The sequence below is a fragment of the Equus asinus genome, chromosome 4, assembly GCF_041296235.1.
Source record: "Equus asinus isolate D_3611 breed Donkey chromosome 4, EquAss-T2T_v2, whole genome shotgun sequence".
Lineage (NCBI taxonomy): Eukaryota > Metazoa > Chordata > Mammalia > Perissodactyla > Equidae > Equus > Equus asinus.
In genome coordinates, this window is record NC_091793.1 from 39,178,283 (window position 1) to 39,194,362 (window position 16,080).

Below are 16,080 nucleotides of genomic sequence, written 5' to 3' on the forward strand. Positions count from 1 at the left end.
AGTACATTTCTGTGGCATTAAGTACATTCATATTGTTATGCAACCATCACCACGATTCATCTCCAGAACTTCTACATCTTCCTCCATAGAAAATTTGTACCCATTAAACACCAACTCCCCATTTTCCCCTCCCCTCAGTCCCTGGCAACCACCATTCTACTTCCTGTCTCTATAAATTTGACCACTCCAGGTATCTCATATAAGTAGAATCATATAATATTTGTTTTCTTGTGAGTAGCTTATTTCTCTATCATTTTATTAACACAAAATTATTTTATATAGTCAGAAACTTGAAACATTGACAGAATTTTTGACTAATTGAATTACAATTGCAATTGAAAACATACTGCTTAAATATAAGTGCTTACCAAAATATGAGATATTTACGATATTTAAAATTAAAAACCCAATAAAACTGTAGCATCAATCTTAATTGCAGCTTTTGTAATTTTTCCTGTAATCAATAATGAAAATGTGCATTCACTAGTGTTTTAAATGAATTTATATTAAATTTATTATTTTTCCATCTAGAGCAGAATTGTTCATAATTATAATTTGGCACATAAATTAAAACATATACTGTCCTTGTTTGTAAAGAGAATGAATGACATAAAGGCCTATCAGATGGAAAGTTTTATTAGGGTCGATTAGCAGGTTTATTAGAATATGGTTTCATCTGAATTTTGGAGTTTGGAAAAAACATCAGACAAAATGTAAGAATGTAGGGAAGTGTAGAGAAAGGGAGAGTGGAAGGCAAAAGAATCGCCACTAAATGCTGTGTCAGACCTACAAAAACACAAGATTTAACATTCTCTAGTAATAGTGGCATATTCAGTGAGTTTGAGCAGGAGATGTAAGCTAACATCTAACAATACCTATTTTGCCAGAAACTTTGTATATGCAGCATTTAATCCTATGACAACTCTCCAAGATATGTAACATCTCCTTTTTGCAGCGTCAAAACTGAAGGTCAAAGATGTTAAGAAATTTGCCCAGGCTGCAAAATAAGTGAGGGTCAGAGAATTCCAACTCATGTCTATACGGTTCCAAATCCCCTGTTTTTCCCATTACACCAAGTTGTAATTTTACTTACTGATGCTAGAGGAGTTTTTTTTGCCTTAAACATACAATATCTGGAGGAATTGTGGAGATGTTGGTCAAGCGTACAAAGTTGTAGCTATATAGGATGAACAAGCCTAGAAATCTAGAGGTGCAGCATCATTACTAAAGTTAATAATACTGTGTTGAATACTGAAAATTTTCTAAGAGAGTAGGTTTCAGATGCTCTCATCACACACAAAAATGGTAACTATGTGAGAAGATATGTTAATTAGCTTGACTGTAGCAATCATTTCACTATGCATATGTTTATCAAATCATTATGTTATACACTCTAAATATATAAATTTTTAAAAAAAATTAAAAAGTACAATATCAGTAAAATTTTAGCGAATCTCATTGCTACTAGAAATTGATGAAGCATTTGTTTGAGACTGGAGTTTAAAATATTTACAAAAAATAAGAAGAAAATTAAGTTCCAGAAGAACAGGAATCTTGTGAGCAATTTTCACATTGCAGAGGATGGTTTTCTGGTGATGATAAGAAACATCTAAGGATTGTTTCTCATTTGAAGACTTCCTTAGAAACATAGCTAATTTGTGGTAAAGTAAGGGTCTTCTTTCACAAGAAAGACAAATTGAAGGTTCTGAATAAGTGCTGTCAGATCATAGGGGCCACCATAAAGTACCACCACTTTTACCCCCCAAAAGAACTTCCAAATAAGAAAAATGAAATTTCTCAGTAAGGGTGATGTTTTATAATCAACAAAAATAGAGTGTAAAAACTTTATTTAAAGAGACAAAATACTGTAGCCTGATTGCACATATGACTATATCAAAATAAATAATATGACAATCAAAAGTAACATATGATAGTTCCTGTTTTTGCACATTCCTAACTTGGTATTATCAACCTTTAAAGTTTTTCAGAATCTGAAGAGTATGAAATCGTCTCATATGGTTGTTTTAATTTACAGTTTTCTAATGACTAGTAACATTGAGCACCTTTTCAAATGTTTGTCATTTGAGTTTTCTCTTCTGTGAACAGACAGTTCATACATTATGCAAATATCCAATCTACAACATCCAATCTTGTTGAAGTCTTCTAATAGATATAGAAGTTTCTGTGTAGATTCTCTTGAACTTTCTACACAGAAAACATGACAGAGATGCTTATGAAACTCAATTCCTTTTCTTCCCAGGCACACACCTATACATTTCCCAGTTTCTCTTGCAGTTGTTTTGTTATGTGACTCAATTTTAGAAAACGTCAATGTGGATGGAAATTGGTGCTACATCTCGTCCATAAAACTTCCCACATACAAATCTCCATTTTCTTTTACCCCTTTGAGGGGACCCCAAAGCCCTAAAGGAAGTCACAGATACAAGATGGAAGGACCTTGGGTTCCTGAATAATCATGTGAAAGTCTGGCCCGCTGGAACTCTCACATTGGACTATAATTTGAGTGAGAAACTTATTGGGTTCAGTCACTGAGAATTTGCAGTTTATCTGTCATAGCAGCTAATGTTACTAATGTTACATAGCAGCTCATAGGCTAATATATCATTTGTGAGTAATGACTATTTTGTTTCTTCCTTTACAATACTTATACTGTTTGGTTCTTCTTATTTTTCATTGTGTCACCCAGGAATTCTAGTTCAATGTGGAATAAAATTTCAATATTGGTCATCTTTGTCTTATTATGAATTTCAAGGCTATGTTAAAGTTTCTCCATTAAGTAGATTTTTCATTGATATACTTTATTAGGCTGAGAAATTTTCTTTCAACTCCTAATTTACTAAGAGTATTTTACTATGAATCTGTATTGAATTTTGTCAAATATTCATCTGCTTTTATTGATGTAATAATATATATTTTTGGCCTTTAATCTGTTAATGCAATGAATTACATAATAGAGTTTTCTAATTCAAATGATCATACATTCCTGGCATAAACCTCCCCTTTATTTCATATATTATTCTTGTCCAGCATTTTGCATAACAGTTGGTCAATATACCCATATTTGGTATATTGTTCTTATACCGCCATAATTAGTCATTACTTTTTATTGTTGATTTACATAGTTGATTTACAGCTGAGTATTAAATTCTTTGAAGATACTGTATTCTATTCTGGCTTGTATTTTTGCTATTGAAACATTTGTTTTCTTCTTCTCCTTCTAGGTAATGTCTTTGTCTTTGGTTCTTCTTCAGATCTTTGTCTTTAGTTCTCTGTGTTTCACCAGTGACACTCTGTGTGATGTGTCTAGCTATGGGTTTCTTTTGAGTGACTCTGCTTAGTGTTCTTGATTTTAATCAAATCTGGAAAATTTCCAGCCATTATCTATTAAAATATACTTCTACCCATTCTTGTAATATTTTTTCAATGGAACTCTTCTTAAATATAGGTTGTCTTAACTCTATGTTTCAAAGTCTCTCTTTCTGACATATCTATATCTATACAATTGTATTTACTATATATGTATACAGTATACATACATGCATATGTGTGTTTATTTACAGATATGGGTATGTGTGTCTCTCTATATATTTATTTGTTTTGTTTTACCTCGAAGTGTTGAGAGCTGAGGTAATTATGTTCCTTAGTTCATGGAACACTACCTTTATCAGTGGATACAGGTTCTCCCTTGTTTTTTTGGTTTAATTATTCATTCGCCTTTATTCTCATTTCCCATTCGCATTTTCTTTCTCCCACAGGAATTTACTCTTAAATCATTTAAGTACTTTAAAAAATATGTAGTGTAGTTTTGTGTGTGTATATTTTTATTTACATAATCATTATTATGCTGTAACATCATATTTCTCACTTTTTATGTTCAGTATTCTATTTTTAAGATCTGTATGTATTGCTGTGTGTTCATCTGGTTCATTGCTTTTAATTGCTGCATCTTAATCCATAATATGCATCAGCACATTACGCTTATCCATTATTCAGTGTGGAAACTCCAACTTCCCACTTTACAAACAATGCTCAAATAAGCATTCTTTTACATGGTTTATATATACACATTTGAGAATTTCTGTGGGATATATACCTAGGAATGGGATTGACTGGCCATTGAATATAAATATAGTTGAGCCTTACCCTCTTATATTTTACATCTTTTGCTGCATTTGGGGTAATTTCAGTAAATCTTCCATTTTACATGTATTCTCTTTTTCTGCATCTAATATGGTATTTAAAAAATTTAAATAATTAGAAATTCTATTTAAATGAGGAAAATAGACTGAGAGAATGATTGAAGAAAAAAGAAAATCAAATGAGAGTACCAAGATCCTTTGAACAAAGATAAGACAGACTTTTCCCTCATGTGCTTTGTAATTTTAGATTGTGAGTTCATAATTAGTTCCAAGCTCATCTGAAGGAATCTTATGTGTATCTGTCAAGAGTTGATCAGGGAAACAGATCGTTATGAATTAAATAGAGTAATGGATTTATTAGAAAAATTATACCTTGTGCAATTTGGGAGCTGGTTAAGAAGTCTTTGTAAAGCTGATGCTCTTGCATATGGTGTTGGACTTGAGGTCACTATAGGTCAGCTGGGCAGGAAATCAGGAAGGAGAACTGGATTTGAAGTGGGAGAGAGCAAGGACAAACTGGAACCCAAAAGGTCAGATTAGAATTCCAGAGGACAAATGGAACCCATGAGGACGAATTGGAACTTGACTCTATCTCGCACTATCTCCAACTTCAATGATGCTAGTGACCTGCAGAAACCTTCATCCTTCGTCATAGACAGAGTTGCCCACACCTGGCCCAGGACTCAGGGAAGCCAAAGGAGGAAATCCAGTGGGGATTGGAGAACTGCAGGCCCAGGTGGTCCTCAACGCCAATAAAGTGAGTTAACAGATTAGCAATAACATGTGAAAATTGCCAATGGCTGGTGTCCTGTACTGACTTTCAGAGTGTAAAAATGGCTGATCCTTCATTTGTGCCTTTTAATTCTCAAGCTAATTTCTTTTGGGGTTGACCCCAAACCAGAAACACACATGAAAAGGAATTCTGAGAAATGTAGTTCCAACTTAGCTAGTTGACATACTATAAAGCCAGCATACTATACTAGTTTAGTTTAATATATGTCCCTTCAACGATGTTTTGTTTATTTCTTTTAGCACCTTGAGGCATAGGACCAATCTTTTTAGAGCTTTCTAGACTAATAAATCAAACTTAAAATGAGATACTTCCCATGGTTCTGGGTTCTCAAGGAAGAGTCTCCATTCCCCTGTTCTGAACCCAGGCTGAGAAGACAAGTTACCTTATTATTTCCCTATGCCAATGGGCATATTATTTTTAGTCCTCATTTACATTTTTATTAGGAGTGGAGCTCTTCTAGGGTTCAGCCTATGCGGATGGGTCTCAGATCCAACTCCCTACCTGGAAGGGACTGAAGGCCTTGTCTCCTGACCCCTAGTGGGTGTTAAAACACAAGCCTCTAGATTTACCTAGAGGGCACACCCCAGAGTAGACAGTCAGATCTCGGCTTTACTGCTCTGAGTTTCAGTTCTCTCTTAGTTTCTGGCCTCTGAAGAATCTATTTGCTGTCTAGCTCAACAGTTCATTAAAAAATACATACATACATATATATATATAATTTTATCTAGATTTTTCTTATACTTTTTAGTGGCTGTTCTCAGGTTATTTTGCCATGTCTCCTGAACAGGAAATCCATTGTTTTTGCAACAAAGAACCTAAATTCAGATGACTTTTTCTACAAGTAAAGGATGCTTTAAGAAAATTCAGATTTACAGGAAAAAAATTTACAAATCCACAAAATAGATCAGTTAGAGGGATGAATTTCATAACAAAAGGATTCACTAGAGGACTACTTAAAATAGTTAGGATCCCACAGTATATTCAGAGCATCTAGGAGAATGTGTATTGTATAAAGCTGTCTGGTTTGTAGTTAAAGAAATGCTAGGATGAATGCTTTTGTAAAGCAGAAAGTCCTTTTTGTAATGTGAATGATCTCTCTCTAATTTACAAGTTTGTAAGTTTGAGTCTTTGTGTATCTGGGTTTTTTCGTTTGACTTTAATAATAGAGATCTAGAAAAAATCATTTATATAGAGTTCAGGTTTAACTCTTCTGAGCATGATTTTTTCTATGTTAACATCAAATAATTAAAACAATCTGCATATTTAAAGAATGGAGTCATAAGATCCTTCAGACATTTACTATGTGCATTTCTATATAATTTCCCATGGGTCTTGTAATTAGAAATATGCCAAAGGCGTATATCCCACATAATGATTGATTTCTCTTGATATATTTACTTAAACACACAGTAAAAAACATCTTGGCCAGGAACATAATTGCTAATTCACTATGTTAAACATCATTTATTGAATTAATAATTATGAATACTAAACTGTTACTACATTACATGTACATGGATTTGCTTCACTATTTATTGGAAGACCGGTACTATAAACACTGAATAGCATGAAATTATTTCCCACTTTCACCTAAATTGAGTATGATGATTGCAAAGCCCATCCCATTGTCTTCAACGAGATGTTGTTTCTAGAGTTTTATTTTGAAACATCATTAAGTATTTTAATAGGGTAGCATATGTAACATACAAATTCTTAGGAAAACAGGCAGCTAATTTTACACTAATGCTTTTCTGGTTTAAAAAAATAGCTCTCGTTCTAATGCTTGGCTGTACGTTGGAATCACCAGGGGAGCTTTCAGTAATAATGATGCCTGGCTCTTACTGGAGAGATTTTTATTTAATTGGTCTGGGGTACAGCCTGGCATTGGGATTCCAATGTGTAGCCAGAATTAAGACCTAATGTAGTCAAACCTCAATTACTCAAACTCATTCCTCTTTGACCTTTAAAACTCACTCCAACATCTCTCCAGCTTCAATTCCCTCCTCATTCAGCTTTATTATTGATAGGCAAGGTAGTAGTAAGGAAGAAGTCAGAAATAACACAATGGAACCCATTAAGAATTATCTGAGAACATGTATGTGCTGATCAGTCTGAGGTCCTTAGATGTCATGTATCCAAACCCTTCATTTTCCAAATGAGCAAATTAGTGGTCAAATGACATGCCAAATGGTTTTATGACTGCTTAGGGGACTGCAGGTCCAGGGCTCTTTGCAGGATATCATACTGCTTTCTTCAATAAAATAGAATATTCCACTAAATTAAAGAGGTTACCAACTCCATGGATGAAAAATTTATGCCAAAAAAACATGAATAACTCCTATAGGATGCTAGGCTGAGTTGTGGCATGATGCAGAGCACAGAGATGTGGAATCAGACAGACTTCTGTCTGCACATCTTGTAGTGGCCTTGGGTGATTTATTTAACTTCTCTGAGCTGCAATTTCCCCATATGCAAAGCAGAAAATTAATACTCATCTTGCCTTCCTCAAAGTGTATTGTTAGAAATGAATATGATTACAGAGGAGATATACTTTATTGTATAATCTCCAAGGTGCTTTAAAAATGTCAGTTGTTACAATTATTGCTATAGCTACTCTAGAATATGCATGTCAAAAGATATATGAATTTCATAAATATTTTGCCAAATAATCAAAGAATAAGTTGTTAATCTTCTTTCCGGAAGCAACATAAAGAAAAATATAGACTCAATATTTATTTTTAAAAAGTTGTTTTATCATTCAGAACTGTATCCAATGTCATTTGCTATACTTATCCTTATTTAAGTGGATTACTTATATAATTTTAGGTATGATTAATATATATAAAGCAATTGGAAGAGTGATTTGCACATAATAGAAGTTTGATAAACATTTGTTATTGTTATTTGTATCCTCATACTTTTCTATTCCTCTTTCAATTGTGAAGGCTGAACATAACTCTCTAGGTTTTGAATTTCATTCTCTGTTGTTTAAAATGACAAAGATCATGGGTGACTAAAATTCAGGCATTGTTTTTGTTCACTGGGAAGAACAAAGTGTTGCTTTAGGGGAAAAAAGTGTTTGGGAAGCATTGTTTATAACAACTGCTATAGCGTCAAAGGACAGTGTGTTTTTTTAATGTATGTATATGTTATATATTTATTCCCATGTAGCTTCTGTTATGTAAGTCCTGAGACATCCTCTGGGCTTTATTCTGTTTGTGGGCACAGACATCAGAGAGATGATGAGACCAAAGGTTAGAGAGAAAATTTTGTCACTAAATTGGGAATTATAAGCCTTCTCCTACTTAATTCTTTCTTTCTTGACTTTCAGAATCTGGTCGCCTATGAAGGTTATTCTACTTCGATAAAAAGTATCATTGGATGAGGATGACAATAACCGTATCTGTACCAAAGGAAAACAATTTAAATAATGTACAAAATTTATCTACATTCTCCAATTGCTCATTATGCAAGGCAGCTCAGAAGTAGTTAAGTGGCTCCCTTTTTAGGGTGAGGACAGCTACTCTTGTATGTCCCACACTTGTGTCAATATGAACTTCAATGTTTTTAAAAGAAAGAACAATCAGAAGAGGTGCAGCCATGAGATTTTTATAACTCCTTTAACAAACACTAAATGCTAATGATAACAAACACTAAAGGATTTCTCTTTAAAAGGGACTGTGGGTGCCCACGATTGCAAGCAAGTTTATTACAGTAAAAATTTTCATGCAGCAGACAGAAAATAATATGAAGAAATCAGAGAACATCCAAACTGGGAGTTATAGTTATTGTCTGTGCTCCACAAATCAAGTCTACTTGCAGATATGCATAATTATTTTTTAATAAAAAAGAAATTAAGCACTTTGCTGGCTTAACTAACAGCAGGTAATCATATTAAAAATGTCATGAAAGTAGGCTGCTGTGTACAGATTCATGCTGCTTTCCTCTTCTGAGGTGCAATTATCCAAACTGGAAAAGAAAATCCCCATTTCTCCAGCAAGGTACAGACTGTACAAGACAGAGATTTGTTGTTGACATGGGAAATAGGCAATAAAGTTACCTTTTCTTTCCATCTGCTCCCATCTTGAGCCACAGGCTGCATATTAAATAGTCAACTTTGTTTCCACTGAGGAGGGGAATTACCACCTACTCGATCCCCAAGGAGAAGAGGGGAGCGGTGATCATGCAAAGGAAGTTGCCAGGACTGGCGCTGGGTGGCAGCTTCATGAGGTTACCTTGGTAGGAAGGCACATTGTTCACGCTTTGGAACCCAGTTTCCCTTCTCCCCGTGCACTCCTTCAACAGCACAATCTACAGTGAAGTGCGTGTCAGGGTGAGCGGTAGGGAAGGCAATTATCATCTACAGCAGCTGGGTTAAGAAAACATGGGGCAGAGGAAGGCTTTTCAACAGAAACCCAGCAACGCACAGAAGGATATTCTTTCAATCTTTGGCAAGAAACCCAGAAGCGTGAGGCGCACTTATGTCTAACAGAAGTTCTAGGAGAAGGCACTGTAAACATGATGCAGTTATGTTTAAACCATTAACCAAAGAGATGCTGGGGTCTCTTCAGACGGAGACTTGGATTCAGATAGACCTGGTTTGAGTTATGGCTCCAAATGTGTGAATGCATTTGGGTTCTTTGGTGTTCCCTGCACCTCCCCACCACACTGGACTGTTATGAGGAAACAGCAACTTGAGATATGTGAAAGCTTTGTCAACTATAAAGCACTATTAAAATGCTTCCAGAAACCAACAGGAATTTATCCTGGATCCTGCCTTGGGCAACAGTCAGGGAACTGTTAAGTTGTTCCCAGTTCTTACATTTTCTTCCCTCAAAAGGAGGGGCTTTTCTCCTGGGTTTCACAATTACTGGCTCACTCCTGTTTTGTGAGGTTAAGTGACTGTGGTTGTCTGCCCGGCACACTCCAAAAGTCATCACGTCCTCTCTATGGCTGCAGTCACCATGCAGGCAGCCTCCTCAGCTCCCAGGCCTTGGGTAGGGGCTGGAAGAGGCTGCTGCAGCCTTGTGTTGCCTTGTGCTGCTATGGCCATGATGATGGTGGGAGCAGCTGGTGTTTCTGCATGTTCTGGTTCTGACGCTCCATTTCCAGGTCCTTGTAGTTGTGCAAGGGGCCAACAGTCCACTGCCCTCCCTTTCTTCCCTCTCTACCCCAGCGCCATCTCCCAGCTCCTTTCCCTCTCTTGTCCTCTGGGAAAGGAGTTAAATTCCTATCTCAGCATCCAATCTGGCTGCAGCTTTCTCCCAACCAAGCAGAACCCTCCTTTCCTCCTCCTTGGACTGTATACCTCCTCCAGGAAGATGTTCCTGACCCCTGTTCCCTGCCGTAGGCTTGTTTTAAGGTCCATGTTATACATGTTCCTATGCAAGCCTTGAACATGGCATTTCCTGCACTGAATTGTACTTTCTCACCTCCCCACCAGAATGTGAGCTCTTCAAAAGTAAGACCTTTGAATTGAGTCTTACCAGTGTCTCTCTAGCATCTAGCACAGTGCTTGCTACACAGTAGGTAGATGGTAAATGACTACTGAAGTGAACTGGTCAGACTCTGCCCCCTCCATTGACTCCCATGACCTCCAGTTATATATATGCAAAAAGGGTCATTTTGAGGCCACAGTGTAGTGAAGATAAACATCTCTCTCCAACTTTCTGGTTTGCCTCTTTCTGTATCCCTCTACCCTAGATTTGCATGAAAGGCCAAGGAGAGAATAAAATCAGTAAAACAAAGGTGGGACAAAATCAGTCACAAATTAAAGCATCCCTTCTTTGTTTTTTCATTTCTCTACTGTTTTGACTTTCAAAGGGAATTTTCTTCTCCTGCTGCTCTTAATCTAAAATGTCTAACAGTTTCTAAGTGGGTAAAACCTTTGGATAATTATAAGTTTGATGGGGTTATAGGGAAAGTTTGGAAATCATTCTATACCTTCTAGAAATATACCAAGTCAAGCTGATTAGAGAAGTTCGTGTTTCCTTCTTTAGTTCTACATCATGCACCCTAGAATTCAGGGTTTGAGAATTTTTCATTCAATTACATATTACAGATAAATAGTCTGAGGCTGTTCCAGAGGACCCACTGTTTTCTGATGGTTTCTTTGGCAGATATTACCAACTGGTACAAAACCCTTTCCAATTTCCTCTCCCTTGACTGCTTTCCCTTACAGAGGCTAGAAAGAGCTAAGGCATACTTTCTCAGTATCCTTGAAGTTGGGCAGTGACATGGACACAGTCTGGCCACTGAGGTATAAACCTGAGTCTGTTGGAAAGTTTCTGGAAAAGCTTTTGATTTCCTGATGAAAGGAACACATATCTCTATCATTGCTCCCTTTCCCCGTCTTCCATCTATGCATGCAGGTGTGATGCCTGGAGCTGCTGTAGCCACTTTGCAATCATGAAGTGAAAAACATGGAAGCCTGAGGAAGTGCCATCACACAAAGGTAAGCAGAGCAAAAAGACAGAAAGGCCTTGGTCCTAAATGGCACTACTAGCATGTACCCACTTCCAGGCCTCTTGTTGATTGGCTCAATACATGTCAGTATTGTTTAAACCACTACTGGTCAGGTTTCAGTTACTTGAAGCTGAAAGCATTCCTGACTGATTCGAGCCACAAATAAGAACATTGCTGTAAATAATGACACTGATTTTCTGGTGTCATTCAAAAGCTGAAACACAGTTAATTCTTACCAAATTTAATCCTAAATATTTCTCTTTATGCCCACAGTCAGGAGTGCCCTTCTTCTGCATCAGCCTCCAATTCCCTTAAAGCCCACGTTTTGACTTCAACCCAGCAGTGTAGTCGGGGGAAGAGGCCAGGCACCATCTGTCACAGCGATCATAGTTTACAGTTGACTGAGGATGGCCTCCATTCAGCACATGTTCTATTGCAACTTGCAGTTCCTTTAACAATTTCTGGGCCGTAACATTTAAAACTGATACCAAAGCTAGTATTTCAAGAATATTACTATTGTAATTTCCTAAAGCTGCTGTACAAATTACCACAAACTGGGAGAGTTAAGACAGAAATGTATTATCTCACAGTTCTGGAGGCCAGAAGTCCCAAACGAAGGTGTCAGCAGGGCTAGGGTCCCTGGTACAGCTCTCGGGGAGAATCCCTCCTTCCTTCTTTCAGCTTCTGGTGGCTATAGGTGTTCCTTGGCTGGTGGTAGCATAACTCTAGTCTCTGCCTCATCTTCACGTGGTCTTTTCCCTTGTATCTTCTCTTTTGACTGTATCTTTGCTGCTTCTTATATAAGGACACTTATTCGATTTAGGGCCCACCTAGATAATCCAGGATGATCTTATCTTGAATTCTTAATTACATCCACAAAAACTATTTTTCCAAATAAGGTCACATTCACAGGTTCCAGGTGGACAACAGTTTTGGGGGGCCATCTTTCAACCCACTACAATTATCTTCCTTCCTGTTCTAGAAATATTATTCCATTTGTCTTATTTTTTCTCTGTTGGATCTCATTAACTTTGAAGTTTTTTAACCCAAGTGAAGAAATGTTTATTAAATCTTGTATTGGATTAGAATTTAAGGTTGTTGCTCAAAACATGTGGTGGATTTCACACTTTAAAGTAAAGAATTATTTTTCTTATTACATTATAGTCTTTATTTCTCATGTTAAAGTAAAAAATAGATGACTTGAGATATGTAAGTGCATCATAGCAGTAAAATATTTACCAGATTTAATATCACTCAGGCAAAACATTTCCTGTGATTTATTAGCCACAATCTTCAACATAGACTGGATTATTATTATTTTTAAGGCATGAATTACTTTCTACCTACATCAATGGTTTTTAACCCTGCTTACACATTATAATCCCCAGGGATCTTTAACAAGTGTATGCCTAGGTCCCACTTCAGCCAGTTGAAAACAAATATCTGGGGACAAGCCTGGGGAACCACAGTTTTTAAAAGCCCCCAGAGGAATTCTTATGTATAGGAAAGATGAAAACCGACCTCGATTCTTATTAATGGTTGCCTTCTTCAACACCATTCATTTATTCAGTCAAGTAATCATCATGCACTTTCTAACGTGTAAGTCTTTGTGGGAAATATAAGGATATATAAGACATCCTTCTTATCTACAGGTTTATAGTTAGGTAGTCTTGGTGTACAATATTTTAAGTATAATGTGCCATTTACACCCCAGGGTGGTGGAACCAAACATCTGTAGAGAATTTCTCTCCTGGTCACTGTGCAAATCTCAAATCAATTAGGGGTCATCCCAGTGGCGCAGTGGTTAAGTTAGCACGTTCTACTTTGGCAGCCTGGGGTTTGCCGGTTCGGATTCCGAGTGTGGATCTACGCACTGCTTGTCAAGCCATGCAGTGGCAGGCATCCCACATATAAAGTAGAGGAAGATGGACACGGATATTAGCTCAGGGCCAGTCTTCCTCAGCAAAAAGAGGAGAATTGGCAGCAGATGTTAGCTCAGGGCTAATCTTCCTCAAAAAAAGCCCCCCCCCAAAACAAAAAAAGCCCCTCAAATCAATTAAAAAAGTAACTTGAGTCACTCTTGCTTTAACTGCCCTGCATACATACAAGATGCCGGTAATAATCGGAGCAAAGAAAAAAAAGACTCTTCTGCTTAAATATCATCAGATGTAACCTCTATAAAGTCAGGAGCTTTTTAATGTATCTCAGATCCCATCCCAAAGAGTAGAAATCACTACATGTTTAAAAAAAATCAGTACTGGTAGTGATTCCTATTAGTAGGAAAAGCTTCAGCAGTAAAGTATGTACGCTCTAGAGAAGAGCTGAGGACTGGAAACTCCCCCAGGGTTCAGTTATTTAGCAAGAACCTTGGGATGTTGTCAACATTGACAGGTAAGAAGGGAATGACATTGGGGGTTGGGGACAGGCTCTGGCAGCCCACTAGCAGCTATTTGACAGAGCTCACCCTGACACTGCTGACTTGCTGCCCATTTAGATATTCACAGACACCCCAGTAACAAACAGGCCACCTGAGCTCTGCAGTCACACAAAGCAGCAACAGGTGGAGGGAATAAGATGTTTGTCAGGAAGGTCCCCACACACAAGAAGGGTCAGGCAGAGACCAGAGTAGATCTGGAGTCTACAGCTGGGGGTCAGCTTTCAGGAAAAGAGAATTGAACTCTGTAATCCAAGAAGTCATAGAGTCACATAAATGTGAAGTCTTGTGGATGAAAGACAGACAGGGGGGCTGGAGGAGAACGAGATATTAAGCCAAATATTCAAAAACTACCAGTGAGACAGGAATCAAGTTGAATTTATTCATTTGTACATTGATCAAATGTTTATTGAGTGTCTTCTCTGTGTTCCAAGTGCTCAGGATGCAGAGCTGAGCATTCTAGTGAGGGAAACAGGCCATTAACAAAAAGACAGATAAACGAGATTTCAAGGCTATCCAAACAAACAAGCAAACCAACATTCCGGGTGCTGCGATGCAAACTGGTGGGGGATGGGAAGACACTACTTTAGTTTGGGTGGTCAAAGAAGGCCTTGACCCCAGGAGCTGAGGTGATGCAGAAGGAGAAAGGTGAGGATGTGCATAAAGTGATCCAGGCAGAGGGAAAAGCAACCATAATGGCCCTGAGGGAGGAACACGTTTGGAGTTTGCAAAGAATCAGATGCTAATCAGTCTGGAATCAGAGCGAGGACATGTCAGGAAGAAGTGGAAAAGGAACTGGGTTTGATGATGAGCAAAAGGTTGGGCTTCTGGAAAGGTCAGGGTGCAGGTCTTTCTGTTCTGGTCTGAAAGGGACCGAGGGACCTCTGGGTAAGCTGGGTAAGCTGCTCAGGGCACATCCTGACACAGCCAGCCTGTTAGCTCTGACAGCAGCAGTCCTATCCTCCCGGCTGCAATAATGTATCACCTTGGCTTTGCAGTCGCCTTGCTTTGAGGATTCCAATCACACAGGGCACGCACCTCCATTTCCTGGGGTGGTTTGATAGTTTTACTACATGCACAGTGATTTTAAAGCAAGAGACACATGAGGGACTGCAGCGGCATAAATCAGTGATGTCAATCCCTGACAACTACCATGACCGAAAAAGTCAGATTCCTGAAGCGACTTCATTTATACTGCCACATCCTGGCAGAATCTGAGGTCTCTCTTGGTATATGGACACATATCATCTTATATCTATGAAAATGAAAAAGAATGGGGTTTTTTTTCCCTAAGAAAATGAAAATATTAACTCAAGACCTAAACTCTGTTTTATTCATTTGTGTGCTCCTCCCAGAATGCCTTGCTTATATTGTATTTCATTGATTTCAAGACCACAATTTCCCTTTATTTTACCATCTCTGAAACGGTAATGCATCTTACAGTCAATGGTGCATCACAATTGCTGTGGCATGACTGTTAACACCTGTGCACACGCACTTGGTCATTGCTGTTCGCATTGTCATCTCTTCAATTAAGTCTCTGGGCATTGCTGATACCACACATGCTAAGTATGATTAGCATTTAAACTGTGTTTAAAAAAGTTACACTATAATTTGGTATTAATATGAACAGTTACTTGATAGTTATAAATAGAGAAGAGAGAGGGTAATTGATACTTGTGAAGCAAACATCTTCACTGGAGAAGAGACTGTAATTACATATTTTCTTTAAAAGCAGCAACCACATGCATTATGGGACTGAAGAATGGAAGATATTCATAAATATATGAAGCCATATTATGCTTTGTTACTGCACTACATGTAAAAATTGCATATTACATGCCAAGGAACTCAACAAAGTAAGGAGAAGTTGGCAAAGCCTTCTAAATGAAAGAAATGTCAAAGTTGTGTGATGCTGTTGAGATGGGTTTACATGTTGGACAGACTCACTATAAGGCACTGTGTCATAGTTTAATTTGCAGCATTTTGTTTTTCTTAGGGATGCATAATATAATGGTGTGTCATAGAATAGATGGCATTTTATATTCCATGAAATACAGTGTAACAGAGCAGATGTTTTTGTCTTGAGATGACTGGGGCTGTGCAAATACTAGATGCCACTTATCCCACTACATTCAAAAGGTCTCTGCAGCCCATTTACACATTACAAAGATCTGTCCACTTGCAAACTTATAACTCACCATGGTGCCTCATGCCTACGGTAGACT

General features: G+C 37.6%; 1 protein-coding gene and 1 long non-coding RNA gene across 19 annotated transcripts in view; one reads left to right on the forward strand and one right to left on the reverse strand.

Moving 5' to 3' along the window:
• Positions 1-16,080, reverse strand: part of ANKS1B (ankyrin repeat and sterile alpha motif domain containing 1B) — a 1,016,307-nt gene that overhangs the window by 237,219 nt on the left and 763,008 nt on the right. The gene's annotated exons all lie outside the window — the stretch shown is intronic.
• The window catches only part of LOC139045055 (uncharacterized), a 36,623-nt gene continuing 25,326 nt past the window's right edge, over positions 4,784-16,080 (forward strand). Inside the window, exons 1-4 of one of the 2 annotated variants that reach the window (XR_011502659.1) lie at positions 4,784-4,917; positions 8,285-8,463; positions 11,135-11,212; positions 11,325-11,407. This is a non-coding gene — a long non-coding RNA (uncharacterized lncRNA). Of the gene's footprint in view, positions 4,918-8,284; positions 8,464-11,100; positions 11,213-11,324; positions 11,408-16,080 lie in introns of those variants that run through there. The other variant, XR_011502658.1, reaches the window with a different exon arrangement.